This window comes from Lissotriton vulgaris, chromosome 12 (assembly GCF_964263255.1).
Source record: "Lissotriton vulgaris chromosome 12, aLisVul1.2, whole genome shotgun sequence".
In the NCBI taxonomy this organism is placed as follows: domain Eukaryota; kingdom Metazoa; phylum Chordata; class Amphibia; order Caudata; family Salamandridae; genus Lissotriton; species Lissotriton vulgaris.
In genome coordinates, this window is record NC_141700.1 from 154,325,634 (window position 1) to 154,340,206 (window position 14,573).

A 14,573-nucleotide genomic window follows, 5' to 3' on the forward strand; every position below is an offset into this window, starting at 1 on the left:
TTTAAGGAGGACAGTTCCAGCCCAAGTATTTCCTCTGAGCCGAGGTTCAAGACCTTGGCTTTGCAGACTAGTGTGTTTTTACCCAAATTAGAAGACCCCCGGCTGGGCGGCTGTCTGGCTGTTGACTGTTTTGCTTTGATACTGTAGGTAGTAAATCCCACCCTATGAACGCGCCCTACCACCCAGGTTTCCTGTAGTAGGCATAGATGGAAGTCATCCACTAACTTACACCAGTCAGGATTGATCAGCTTAGACTTTATTCCTGCAACATTCCAGGTTATGATTCTCCGGTCCTGGAGTACTAATATAGGTTCCTGGTTGGGTCCTATGATGTTGATTTCTCCCTCTGGCTCTAGTCAGGGGCGGCCTTAGGAATGTGCAAGCTGTGCACCTGGACAGGGCCACCAAACCCAAAGGGCCACCACGCCAATATATATCCTTAATATAATAATCCTCTGAGGATGGATAGATATTTGTGTGGCGGCCCCTGGCAGGGATTTGGCGGCCTCCGGCTCTTTTCCACTTCCAAACACCCTGACCCCGCTCCCCCCCCTCTTTACTGGCCTCCGCGCTCTGCCCGGACCCCCTCTTCCAGGGCCCCTTACCTACGCTCCCTGCCCATGGCCGCCATGAGCCTAGAGCCGCCCTTGTTCTAGTTTTTGATGCTGGTGGGGATTCTTGATAACTAGGTCACTTTGGACAATGTCATTATGAACATAGGTCTCTTACTTTCCTGTATTCTTAACGGAGGACACTGACCCAGCGAGACGAAGCCTTCAAGTGCACCAGGGCACTCGGCACATCGGCACACGAGATCTCCTGCCCACTCCTCGCCGCACCCGCTCCGCGGGTGCCGCATCGCTGCTCTGTAACAGCGCCAGCAGCCTTCCTGGAGGACACGGAAGGACCAACAGCGGCAAGGCGGTAAGGGGCGCGAGTCACCAGCAGGGCTGCGAGCGTGCGGGGACTTCAATTCCCAGAAGTCCCTGCGAGACCAAGGAAGAGCTTCCGGTCCGCTCTCCCTGCTGGCCCGCCCCCTGCCCATCAAAGTTGTTTAAAAAGCGTTCCCGTTCCCGCCATCAGCGGGACACTTACTTTCCTGTATTCTTAACGGAGGACACTGACCCAGCGAGACGAAGCCTTCAAGTGCACCAGGGCACTCGGCACATCGGCACACAAGATCTCCTGCCCACTCCTCGCCGCACCCGCTCCGCGGGTGCCGCATCGCTGCTCTGTAACAGCGCCAGCAGCCTTCCTGGAGGACACGCAAGGACCAACAGCGGCAAGGCGGTAAGGGGCGCGAGTCACCAGCAGGGCTGTGAGCGTGCGGGGACTTCAATTCCCAGAAGTCCCTGCGAGACCAAGGAAGAGCTTCCGGTCCGCTCTCCCTGCTGGCCCGCCCCCTGCCCTCGCGAAGCTTACTACATAAAGGCAACTAACTCCCGCAGCGCGGGACGCAGCCCGGGCTAAGACTGGGCAAAGACAGGGCCGTTTGAGGCCGTTAGAGTAGGGAAGAGTCCGGTCCGGCCCACCACCCTAACGTCTACCTCTCGGCCTCTCATAATACAGGTATCTGCAAACAAACAACCTGAGTCCCTCACTATCTGGTCAATTATCACCGACCCCAGGTGTACAACCTTTGTAAAATGAACACGAGATCCACCAGGCAGAAAAAGAAATCTAAAAAGAATGGCATAGGTGATCAATTACTAGGTCCAATGGATGACTTTCTGGCCAAAGCGAATACTTTTATAGATCAGAGTATAAGCTTAATCGAGGGCAGAGTTTCTACGGAACTGGCAATTGCACGTCGCTCATCAATGGGATTACTTGCAACAGCAAAAACCCCGGAAGTAAACCCAGCTACAACGCAAACGGCGACGACGACAAACAGACTTAGTCTACCCAACAACGTCGATTTGTCAGCTTCACAAATATCCGTATCCCTCTCAGAAACTGACCTTGAGAACACCCCCGACATTTTTCCCGACCCCACACCCGAAGAAACCAGACAATTGAGAGGCAAGCGGGAGGGGGCTGTAAAAAAACGGAATACTAAAAACACATCGGACCATACTATAAACACCATAACATCTAAGCATCCAATGTTGTCTATTGACACAAATGCCCCAATCGCAACCAATTACCCCGCTCCCCCAACTAAGAACGTGGTAACAATCCATCATGTTCCGCGTGATCCCTGCGATTTGTTAATGCCAGACTCACTAACTTCAGAACATATAGGAAGACAACGAGAAACAGCAAAATTAATTACAGAGATAGCGTTTCTTTTAAATTCCCACATACGCCCACTAGAAACTAGACTTAGTAACATAGAGAGGCACCTAGTAAAAATCAGCGGCTCCTTAAAATTCACATCCCCACAACTTCATACCAAGCCCGCTGCAAACCCAGAACACACTGTTCCTAAGAAAACTGTAACTATACCTCCCCCACAGTCTAAAAAACAAACCACATCGATCCCTCCGACAAATCCTACCAATCACAAGAAGGCGACCTCCATGCCTTTGGTCATCCCCTCTCAAGCTAGTCCCCAACCATTACTCACTATAAATCCCACCTCCACCAAAAATCCTGTTCCCAAAACACCAGCACCTAAAACACCCGCACCAACAAACCCTAAACCACCTCAAACAAAAAATGCACCGAGATCGACAAGCGAACAAGTGCCCACCTTTAATTTACCACCTGAGGCCACCCCATATGTGGTAGTTATGACGGGGGTCCCCGAACTCACAGGTGAAGGGACAGAACCAAACTGGTCATTAAAGAACAAGGTCCAGTTTTGGTTGAATACCAATCGCCCCGTCCCGCCACCTTGGAAAAGTAAAATCGCCTCAGTATCCAGGACCTCGTGGGTAGGCTATAGGAAAAAAACAATCCGAGGAGACTGTATAGTCATTACGTTCGAGGATCCCAATATAGCCGACTACATTTGTTCATGGGAACGTAACAACTCTTCCGGGGGGATTGTCACAAGACCTCTGTCTTACTTCTACCCGAAAAGGTTCAATAACAGCAACTACCAACGTAGTTTTGATAACATGTGGAGGAAGCCTATCCCGCAACCATGGGAGCTTGAACCTGCCGCCCCAAATCCTGCAACGCGACTTACCGAACCCATTAACTTTCGGTATCCAGCTAATCCGAATTACCAGCAGAGAGAAGTCCCATGGCAGACCGTGGGTCCTCAAAATAGATTTGGAAACTGGGAGCAATGGGAGAGACCACCTTACCAACCTTTCGGTCCCAATTATGAAGGCACCAGCAACGGGCAACACTGGCTAGGCTTCCCGACCGCGAACAGGTTCAGTGGCCTGGAAATGGTCGATTGACAAACATCTAAATCACTGGAGCCCTTATCAACCACAATAGCTCTTTCACACCCAAACCTGGTGCCTACCCAATCCATACCACACAATTACAATGTCGCACAGCAGCTTGAACCCACCCAGCTTTCCATGATTTTCTGGAATGTCGCTGGACTCCGCAACAAGATTGAGGATGGTTCGGCAGCAGTCTTTTTGAATGACTTTCAAATCATCTCCATTCAAGAAACATGGGCAATAGCTGCCCTCCACCTAGTGGGATATAGAACTTTTAATTCCCCCGCTCTTCCGAGTGTCTCAGGTAGACCGAAGGGGGGGTCTGGTAATCTACATGGCCAACACTATGGTAGACATAAAGATCATCAAGACAGACCTTTACCCGAACTTTCAGATCCTTACGCTCTCTGTAGGGAAAAAAACTCGCATATCAATAGTAAACATATATAACAACCTGGACCCCGACAAATTTCTGATCATTCTTGACCAAATTCAAGACAAGTTAACAGAACATACCCACCATAAACAGAAAGGGGACTCTTCCTATGTAATTTGGGGTGGTGACTTCAATCTGCATCCCTGCCCGAACATTGATGTCTGTGGAATAGTAGACGAGTCAGATATCCCTTTAACTCACTTCACCCACTCAGGAGTGGGGTCTGCTATGAACAAAATATTATCAAACCTGGATCTCTATATTTTGAACTCTGTTCAACAAACTATCAATAAATTCGAGCCAACATATAGAGGAAGGGGCCATGAGACCACCGTGGACTATATATTAATTACAGAAGCCTTAAAACCGCGAGTTGGAACATTTAAAATCTTGGAAAACTGCCTCAGTGACCACTCCGCCCTCAGCCTTAGTCTTCAACTATTTCACTCGAATCCTCTGATGGTAACAATAGCCAACACCCTATCACAGAATAGGCTCGAGTTGCACAAGACAAATGGCTTCACCATTAAATGGAGTAAAGTGGACCCTAATACTCTTACGAAGAGACTTGTCACTCTCGCCTATAAAAACATCATGATCTGTCTTGATCCCCAAGCGGAGGCGAATCAAATCTTAGAAAATTTCAACACCATTATAGAATATGTCAAAAACCTGCTAACCAGACCTCATAACCAAAATAAGCAAAAGACCACAGGCTGGTTCAACAGAGATTGCACAAAAGCACAAACCAACTTGAGGAAAGCCCTCGGAGAAACTAATAGAGATCCAACAAAGATCCAAGGCCTCAGAAGAGAATACACTATTGCCAGAAAGACAAGGAAAAAAGAACTAAAAATATCCCTTTGGAAAGCACTACACGAGAGTGCACTCGCGAAGGATTCCCAGGCTTTCTGGAAAATAGTCAAATCTCCCTCATTAACTGATCCCAGCGGACCAAAAATAGACGTGGCCATTGACGAGACCACATGGACGAGTCATTTTTCGAAAATCTTCCAATCTACATCGAACTGTGATTTGCATCAGGCTGCACACAAACCAGCCACCTTCCCTATCTCTTTGGAAGTCGATCTACAAGATTTCGAAAAAGCTTTATTCCTAAGTAGGCCTGGAAAAGCTCCTGGTCCCGATGGGGTCCCTGTTGATTTATTCAAATTTCTTCCCGACCTCTGGACCCCAATAATTACGAGAGTTTGCATGGCAACCATGGAACTCGGATTGTTGGACTCATGGTCATCATCAATAATGGTCCCCATTTTCAAGAAGGGGGACAGGCAAGACGTTAAGTGTTATCGCCCAATCTCCCTTCTTGACTCCCTGGGTAAAGTGGTCGGCAGAGTCCTCCTTGGCAAATTGCAACAGTGGGTTGCGGACGAAAACATTCTCTCTGACCTACAGTTTGGCTTCAGGGAGGGCTTTGGAACAATTGACCAAGTATTGAACCTCTCCTTGCTTACATCCAAGTATATCCTCGCAAAAACAGGAACAATCTTCATGACATATGTGGATTTGTCATCCGCATTCGACTGTGTCTCACACTCCAAGCTCTGGTCGCTGCTGAGTAAGATGGGGGTCGACCCCCCCCTTTTGGACTATCTAAGGGAACTCTATAGCGGGGCCACGGCGAGAGTGAGGTTTGGTACAAGAGGAGAACTGACGGCACCGTTTGGGGTAGAGCGGGGAGTGAGGCAAGGTTGTGTCCTGGCCCCCTTTCTATTTTCACTATACACCAACGGTCTCGAAGAGTGTATGTTGAAGGGGGGAAGGGACCTCCCAAAAGCAAAAGATCGCCTGATCCCCGCCCTGCTCTACGCGGACGATGCCGTCATTTTAGCCCGGACCCCAATTGAACTACAGAAACTACTGACCAAATACGCAGATTTCATGGCCGCCCTGGACCTGCACATAAATGTAAAAAAAACCTTTGTTATGGTGGCAGGCGGCGCAAAAAAACAGGTAAAAACCATTTTTCTGAAAAAACAAAGAATCGAAAGAACCTCACAATACCCCTATTTGGGCATCATGATAGATGATGCCCTAAGTTGGAAACCGGCGGTAGAGGCCAGGAGACATCTTTTCAAAAGAGCGATCATGGCACTTATGAAATTTTCAAACAGACTAGGGAAAAAACCCCAAGTCGAACTGCTTCAAATATACGCCGCAAAGTGCCAATCCATTGCATTATACGGTGCTGGGATTTGGGGGCATATCAACACCAGCCCCATTCAAAAAGAGGAAAACATCTTTACGCGATTCCTCCTAGCAACACCACGAGGCACTTCCATCTATGCCTCGCACATTGAATTGGGAATCCCCTTCATTGAAGACTTGATTAAAATCCAACCTCTAATGCTTTGGAGAAGAGTCTGGTTATCCGAAGAAAATAACCTGACAAAAAATATTCTTCGAGATATCATGGAGTTGGACAACGCAAAAAAAATACCCTGGCTCACATATATTAGAAACTTCCTCTATGATCTAGGGATCAAGAAATACTATAACAACCCAGAACTAATGAGTGAACTTTCTAAAAAAGATCTAAAACAAATAGCACTGAGCCATCTAGACTCCCTGAGACTAGTAACGATGGCTACAAAAAAATCTGCCATCCATGTAATTTTGACTCGGCAGACTTTGAAAATTCAGCCATATCTCACACTGGAGATTTCCACCTACGAAAAGATGCTCCTAACAAGGTTCAGATTGAACCTATTTTTCAGACTGGTGACTTTCCCTGATAAAAACAATTGGAGCACCCAAATGGTCCTGTGCCCTTGTGACGATCATTCTCACCAGTCCACCATTCATACAGTACTTTTCTGTAAGTTCTATCACCCACATCGAAAGACATGGCTTATCCCTTTATTAAAAAAATGGGGCTATAGGCAGTGTCGCCCAGCGATGTTATCACTTCAACTTTTGGACTCTGAATGTACAGTGTACCACGTACTAAACTTTTTAAAATGTATTATGAGACATAGAAATAATTTGTAAACCTGTAATTTACTACCCTCTTACTCTTCGTAATATCTTAAAACTTAAATGTAATTGCTTTTTAAACGAATGTTTTTAATATCATGTTATCTTTTATGGCTTTTTCAAACTGTAAAAACCGAATAAAGATCATTATTATTATTATTATTAACATAGGTCTCAGGGGTTTCATCAGACTGCATGGCGGGTGGTTCCTCTAGAAAGAATAGTGGAGGAGGAGATACTATGGGTAGTCAGTCTTGAGAATCCAAGTCGGACAATAGGTGGTATCTATTTCTTAATTCCAGTGGGGGAACTTCCTGGCGCAGAGGGGGCTTCTTATTAGGTATCTTGGTAACCAGATTGTTTCCCCCTCTGCACTCAAGATGCCTGTAGAAGAACCCAAACGGTAGAATGTCGATCCCTAGGCCCAACCTCTGGTTTGTAAGGTGTGGCCCCCAACCAAGCAACTCGCTTGCTAGGATTGGGGATCTACAGTTTGACAACGCAGTCTCCAGAGAAGGACTTACTTAGAGGGCCAACCCAGCTTACCCGCCTTAGGAACAAGATGTTTTGATAATTAGTAATTGAAAAGTTTGTATTCTGTAGTAACCAGTGACAGACTTTGTTCTTCAACTGGATCTGTGATTCTTTTTGATTCCCCTGCAACGGAGGAACATTGGTGAGAATTTACACGCATGGGCAACACTCAGTTGGGAGATGGAGTCGCCTTGTCATCACGGTTAACCAGTCAATTTTTAGCCACATTGGGGAGTGTTTGTTGTTTGCGACCTGCCAAGATCCTAGTAGAGGTTGCAGATAGGGGACTGGGCCTGGTTGTGCTAGGGGCGAGCATGCATTCCCCTGGTATCTGGTACACAGGGGCCCGTGGTGCCTGTGTTGTACTGCACTGGCTACATTTCTAGGAGGACCATTATAGGAGGACCATTATAGGAGGACCATTATTCACAGTAAAGGTTAATGACTTGGCATGTGTTACTGGGGACCCCTCACTAGGGTTTATACCCACCCAGTGATCCCCCCCCCCCCATGTAGCACTCTCCTCTTAGCCCCGGCCCTTGCCCCTGTCGATATATCAGCAACCAAAGTATACATTAATTCCATAATTGATTCCAGTTTATCACATCTGGTTAGGATAGGTAAGAAATTCTTGGGAATAGTCTCTTCTAAAAAGGATGTTAATGCCGCAGTGATTTGCGGGGAAAGTTCCTCAGGTGGGAAGGAAAGATAGAGTTGGAGCCTTTTTTAGGAGATGGACTTTGCGGAGTTTCAGCGGGGGCTTCTAGGCTGGGATCCTGAAGCTTTTTCCTGGATCTAGTCCCTGTACCCCGTGTGGGCTCCATGTGTTTTACCTTTTTTTTCCTTTAATGCTGGGGATTTGCGTACTGGTGAGACTGTGAGTGATAAACAAGGTGGCTGGGTTGGAGGTGGAATAAATAAACCACTGGTAGATAGATGATTATTTTGGCTAGTGGCATTCGTTTGAGTAGTCTGGGCATCGGCCACAACAGAAGGGGCAGTAATAGGACTAGCTGTGCCCCCTTTCACCGATAACTGGTGTGCCGCAACCTGGATCGCCTTGTCGATATCCTTTGCAGCCCGAAGAAGAAAACAGTCACGTGTAGAATTTGTCAGGGCTTTAGGTGTAGCCGCCTCCTTCTCCCAGTGATTTCAAATTTGCCGCCATTTCATATAGAGATCAATTTAATATAAAACAAAAATATGCGATCATGGACAGGAGTAGCAGGCCAAAAGTAGTAGTGTAGTAAGTAAGTAGTAAAGAGACTTTATTCGGTTTTGATTCAAACCATAAAAGTACATGTACAATATAGACTATTTAAAACACTTTAGTAGTGTGCAGCTGACCGATTCCAGGGACCAAGAGACCAGGCCCCACCCCGCCTCTTCCTACCGCTGACGGGCCCGCCCTTCGCCCGGGCACGCCCACTCCCGTCCGTGCTGTGGGAGCCCGCTTCTGGTTTTCAGGCGCCTCCAGGCGCTCTAATTGGCTGGTTTGCGTTGAAGCGGAACCTGCGCTGCGGTAGTGGGTTTTGTGAAAAAATTGAGCTGAAACTAGTATGTTTTCACATGTATTTAATGGATAAATGTTCACTCATGCTTAAATGCCTGAGAGATTTCAATGATATAAAAACCCAGAGGCGATAAATCAATGCACTTTTATGAAAACATATGCATATCAGTATCAATCTTGTGCATATCTACTGCTTTTTAAACAGCTTTACAAAAATTCCTTTCATTTTTTAACACCTTTGCCTGTCAATCTGCACAGCTATACGCTTGGCAACCATGACTGACCGCATTCAGAATCACTAAAAAAAAAACCAATTTGTTTTTATCCACATTTAAAAATAAATACAGACAAGAAATAAAATGAGTTTCTGGCTGTATTTATCTGTAAAAATCAGTAAAAACGGAAAACAGGGAGCCTTAATTGTAATGTGGTAATACCTCGTGATGATTAATCTATTCCATATCTCACATCCTACAGTGTGGGACTTTTTAGTATACATAACCCTCTTTTTGTCAAATCCCACCTGCTCTTCTATGATGGTGGATTTCATCTATAGGGTTTTTCTTCGTTTTCTATATATTTCTGTGTGTTGCTATAGTCGTGTAAGTAGGAACTCTCATAACGCCTATATGGAATTGTATATCGTCTATTTGGGATTATTGTATTACAGCATACCCTGTACATGTATCGCAAGTCATCTGATTGTATGTTTTTGCAGCCAATAACATACTTAAAAAAAAGCTTTGAGGCATGTAGGATTCCTGAGGGATAGTGTGGCTGGCAAATAAATACATTCCCCAATAGTGTTGAGTCAATAGATCAAAGTGAGTGACTCCGTGAATGTGTCACACCTTTGAAAGGACTCAACTGATGCACGTGTGTTATTGTGTGTCACTGTATTAGTGACACACTGTATTAATCTTGTTTATTTTAAAAATCAACCCCTACCTGGCTGCACAGGACTCGCCCCTGGAAATCTACCGCTCAGCTGCCCAGCGCTGACAACGGCTCCCCACAAACAAACACGGCGCCATTGCCGCCGTGCAAGAAGCCACGCCCCCTTGGAGGCCACGCCCCTTCTTCACCGGTACTTAAGCCGGTCCACGAGCGCTGCTCATTAGAACCTAGAAACTCCTGAGGCGGAAGCCGGGAGATAGAGACCTCTGTTTTAAACCGATGCACGTGTGTTATTGTGTGTCACTGTATTAATCTTGTTTATTTTAAAAATCAACCCCTACCTGGCTGCACAGGACTCGCCCCTGGAAATCTACCGCTCAGCTGCCCAGCGCTGACAGCGGCTCCCCACAAACAAACACGGCGCCATTGCTGCCGTGCAACGAAGCCACGCCCCCTTGGAGGCCACGCCCCTGCTTCACCGGTACTTAAGCCGGTCCACGAGCGCTGCTCATTAGAACCTAGAAACTCCTGAGGCTGAAGCCGGAAGATAGAGACCTCTGTTTTAAACCGATGCACGTGTGTTATTGTGTGTCACTGTATTAATCTTGTTTATTTTAAAAATCAACCCCTACCTGGCTGCACAGGACTCGCCCCTGGAAATCTACCGCTCAGCTGCCCAGCGCTGACAGCGGCTCCCCACAAACAAACACGGCGCCATTGCCGCCGTGCAACGAAGCCACGCCCCCTTGGAGGCCACGCCCCTTCTTCACCGGTACTTAAGCCGGTCCACGAGCGCTGCTCATTAGAACCTAGAAACTCCTGAGGCGGAAGCCGGGAGATAGAGACCTCTGTTTTAAACCGATGCACGTGTGTTATTGTGTGTCACTGTATTAATCTTGTTTATTTTAAAAATCAACCCCTACCTGGCTGCACAGGACTCGCCCCTGGAAATCTACCGCTCAGCTGCCCAGCGCTGACAGCGGCTCCCCACAAACAAACACGGCGCCATTGCCGCCGTGCAACGAAGCCACGCCCCCTTGGAGGCCACGCCCCGCATCTATATAAAATATGTGTCACTTCCGTACGCGCAGCGGACGGGCGCGCCGGCAGCGCGCCAAAGGCAAGCCCGTCTGGGCCCGTCCGGGCCCAGCCGGCCCTAGGCCCCACCACTATGACCATTTTCACCAGGAATAACCTGACATACTCACGGGACAAACTTCTAGCCTTAAAAATCCAGAAACACCCAGACTGCACGCGCACCCTGACGGGCGACAACCCATTCACCCACCTCAGCTGGCCACGCCCCCTAATACGAGTATAAAGAGTGCGCGCAGCTGGAAAGCGCGACACTTTGAACCACGAGTCTCCTGAGGCGGAAGCCGGGAGTGAGCCTGTTATTTTTAAAATTCCTGTTGTGTGATACTCTGCTTATTTTTAAATCACTCACCTCCTTGCTCACGAACAGCGGATCTAGCGCTGCAACGTCTGATACTTTCACATCGCCATTACCGAGGGCGAGGCGCGACGTCAGACACGCCCACCTCAGCTGGCCACGCCCCCTAATACGAGTATAAAGAGTGCGCGCAGCTGGAAAGCGCGACACTTTGAACCACGAGTCTCCTGAGGCGGAAGCCGGGAGTGAGCCTGTTATTTTTAAAATTCCTGTTGTGTGATACTCTGCTTATTTTTAAATCACTCACCTCCTTGCTCACGAACAGCGGATCTAGCGCTGCAACGTCTGATACTTTCACATCGCCATTACCGAGGGCGAGGCGCGACGTCAGACACGCCCACCTCAGCTGGCCACGCCCCCTAATACGAGTATAAAGAGTGCGCGCAGCTGGAAAGCGCGACACTTTGAACCACGAGTCTCCTGAGGCGGAAGCCGGGAGTGAGCCTGTTATTTTTAAAATTCCTGTTGTGTGATACTCTGCTTATTTTTAAATCACTCACCTCCTTGCTCACGAACAGCGGATCTAGCGCTGCAACGTCTGATACTTTCACATCGCCATTACCGAGGGCGAGGCGCGACGTCAGACACGCCCACCTCAGCTGGCCACACCCCCGTGACGCCCTTCCCCACAGTCATAAATTATGTGTCTCGCTAGGAAGCGCAGCGGGCGCGCCGTCAGCGCGCCGAAGGCGCGCTAAAGGCAAGCCCGTCTTGGCCCGTCCGTGCCTGGACCGAGCCCAGGGCCAGACCCCCTGCCTGTTCCGCTGATTCTACCCGCACGTGCTGGACCAACACCCAACTACATCTATTAAATTCCTCCCCCTGCTCGGCCACTACCCTCTGCAACCCTGACCATTTGGAAAATGTTCCTTTTCGTTGCCCTCAATGTAACTTCACTCTCCCGTCCTACCTACCTCGTTTGCCTTCTCATCCCACACCGCAGCTCTCTTCATCTAACCACCGGACGCTGAAAGCAGGCTTGGTCAACTGCCGGTCACTCCCCCGTCATGCCAACGATATCTGGATGTCAATTTCCTCTGACGAGTGGGATATTTTATTTCTCACTGAGTCCTGGATCACTGATTCCTCCTCTCCGGATATCTATCTGGCCATCCCCCCAGGCTACGACATAAAATGCATCAACCGGGCTGGAGGAAAATCTGGAGGCGGACTAGCCGTCATCCTCAAATCCCATCTTCAGCTGACCATTACCAAACTTACCATTATCGGTATAATTGAAGCCATGTACTTCTCTGTATCTGACTCCGCGGCAGTTATACTGGCTGGCACCTTAGTTTACAACCCCCCAACCGCCGCCTCCCCTTCTCTTACTGCACTTACCCACCAGCTGGCTGATCTATCCCTTAAACACCAATATTTTCTAGTCCTAGGTGACTTTAACCTCCACGTAGACAACCCTCTCTGCGTGAAGGCGAACAATCTGTAAGAAACCATGGATAGTCTGAACCTCACACAATTAGTCACCGGTCCCACTCATGTGGCTGGTCACACCTTGGACCTTATTTTCGCCAATTTTTCGACTATCACTGTCCTCCCCCCCTCCCCCTTACTTGGTCCGACCACTATCTTATCCCCTTCTCTCTTGCCCTAGGCCGGAAATCTGTCCCCCTGGCCCCCAGGAAGGAGTTGGGAAGAAAGTGGCATAAGGTCACATGTGCCACCTTGGACCCGGTATTCCACTTCCAGACGGAATACCTCTCCTCTGATATTGACGGAAATGTCTCTAGGCTAAATACTGCCCTTATCAATGCTATTGACACCATTGCTCCCCAGAAAATCATTGCCTCCACTAGATCTCGCCCCTCCGCCCCCTGGTTCTCCACCTCCCTCCGTGAGGAAAAAAGCAGATGCAAAGCACTCGAACGTAAGTGGAGACTAAACTATGACCCTGAAGCTAAACTTACTTACAAATCTGCTTTGAAAAAATTCCTCAAAGAAAAAAAAATCACTATGAAAGACCATTTCTCTCTTCAAATTGCTAATGCCAAAAACTCGTCAAAAACCCTCTTCACCATTGTCAAAGACTTCATTAATCCTCCGGCTAGGGCCACTCAGAACTCTGCGAGTCAGGCCCTGTGCGAGGGACTCTCTGATTACTTCCTTGAAAAAATAAACAAACTCTGTATCTCCTTCCCTAAAGGGCTAGTCTCCCTGCCTCCCTCCACAAGTCCCCCAGCTTCTCCGTCCTTCCTCTCCTTCAATAAACTCACCCGGGACGATGCTATTAGGTTACTCACCCAATGCAAATCTGGCGCTCCCTCTGACCCTGTCCCTGCTAAACTTATGGGAGAGCTGGCTCCCTCGTTAGCCTGCTCCTTCCTCTCCATCTGGAACGCCTCCCTTCACCATGGCTTTTTCCCTACCACTTGGAAGGAGGCCTTGGTGATTCCCATCCTAAAAAAGGCTGATGCTTATCCCACTGTCTTCGCCAACTACCGCCCCATTTCCCTTCTCCCCAAACCCGCAAAGGTCCTGGAAAAAGCCGTGCAGCTGCAACTCACGGAGTATTTGGAAAGCAACTCTCTACTGCACGACTCACAATCCGGATTTCGGGCGGGATTCAGCACAGAGACGGCATTGCTGGAAGTATCGGAAACTATTTGGGAATGCGTGGACAGGGGCGAGGAGGCTATGCTGGTCCTCCTCGACCTGTCCGCTGCATTTGATACGGTCTCCCACCTCATCCTCCTTGACCGACTCAAACAGATAGGCATTGGCGGCACTGCCTTTAGCTGGATCGAGTCCTTCCTTTCAGGAAGAAGTCAGAGGGTGTTGGTGCGGCCTTTTAAATCGGAGGATAAACCCTTGTCATGCGGTGTGCCACAGGGCTCTGCCCTCAGCCCTCTATTTTTTAACATCTATCTTGCCCCACTGGCCGACGTTGTGGAGTCCTACGGAGTCAGGGTGGTCTCCTATGCTGACGATACTCAGCTGATGTTTTCCTTCAGAGACCACTCGGACTCCGCGTTCACCAACTTCCGCCAGTGTCTCAACAACATCAGTGTCTGGATGACTGATAACCACCTTAGACTCAATGCAGACAAGACAGAGGTGCTGTTTTTTAACCAGAAAAATCCCATCCCTTCCTCTTGGTGGTGGCCCACGGCACTTGATCCCGCTCCCTCTCCCGTTCACTCTGCTCGTAACCTGGGATTTCAGTTTGACGACTCCCTCTCATGCAAAACTCAGGTCAATAAAGTGACCTCTGCCTGCTTCCTGCAGTTGCGCATGATCAAAAAGATACTTCCCTATCTCCCTCTGGATTCCCGCCGTACAGTTACCCATGTCCTCATCACGTCTCACCTGGACTATGCTAACAGCCTTTATGCTGGTGCCCCCCAATATCTGATAGACCGGCTTCAGATTGTCCAGAAT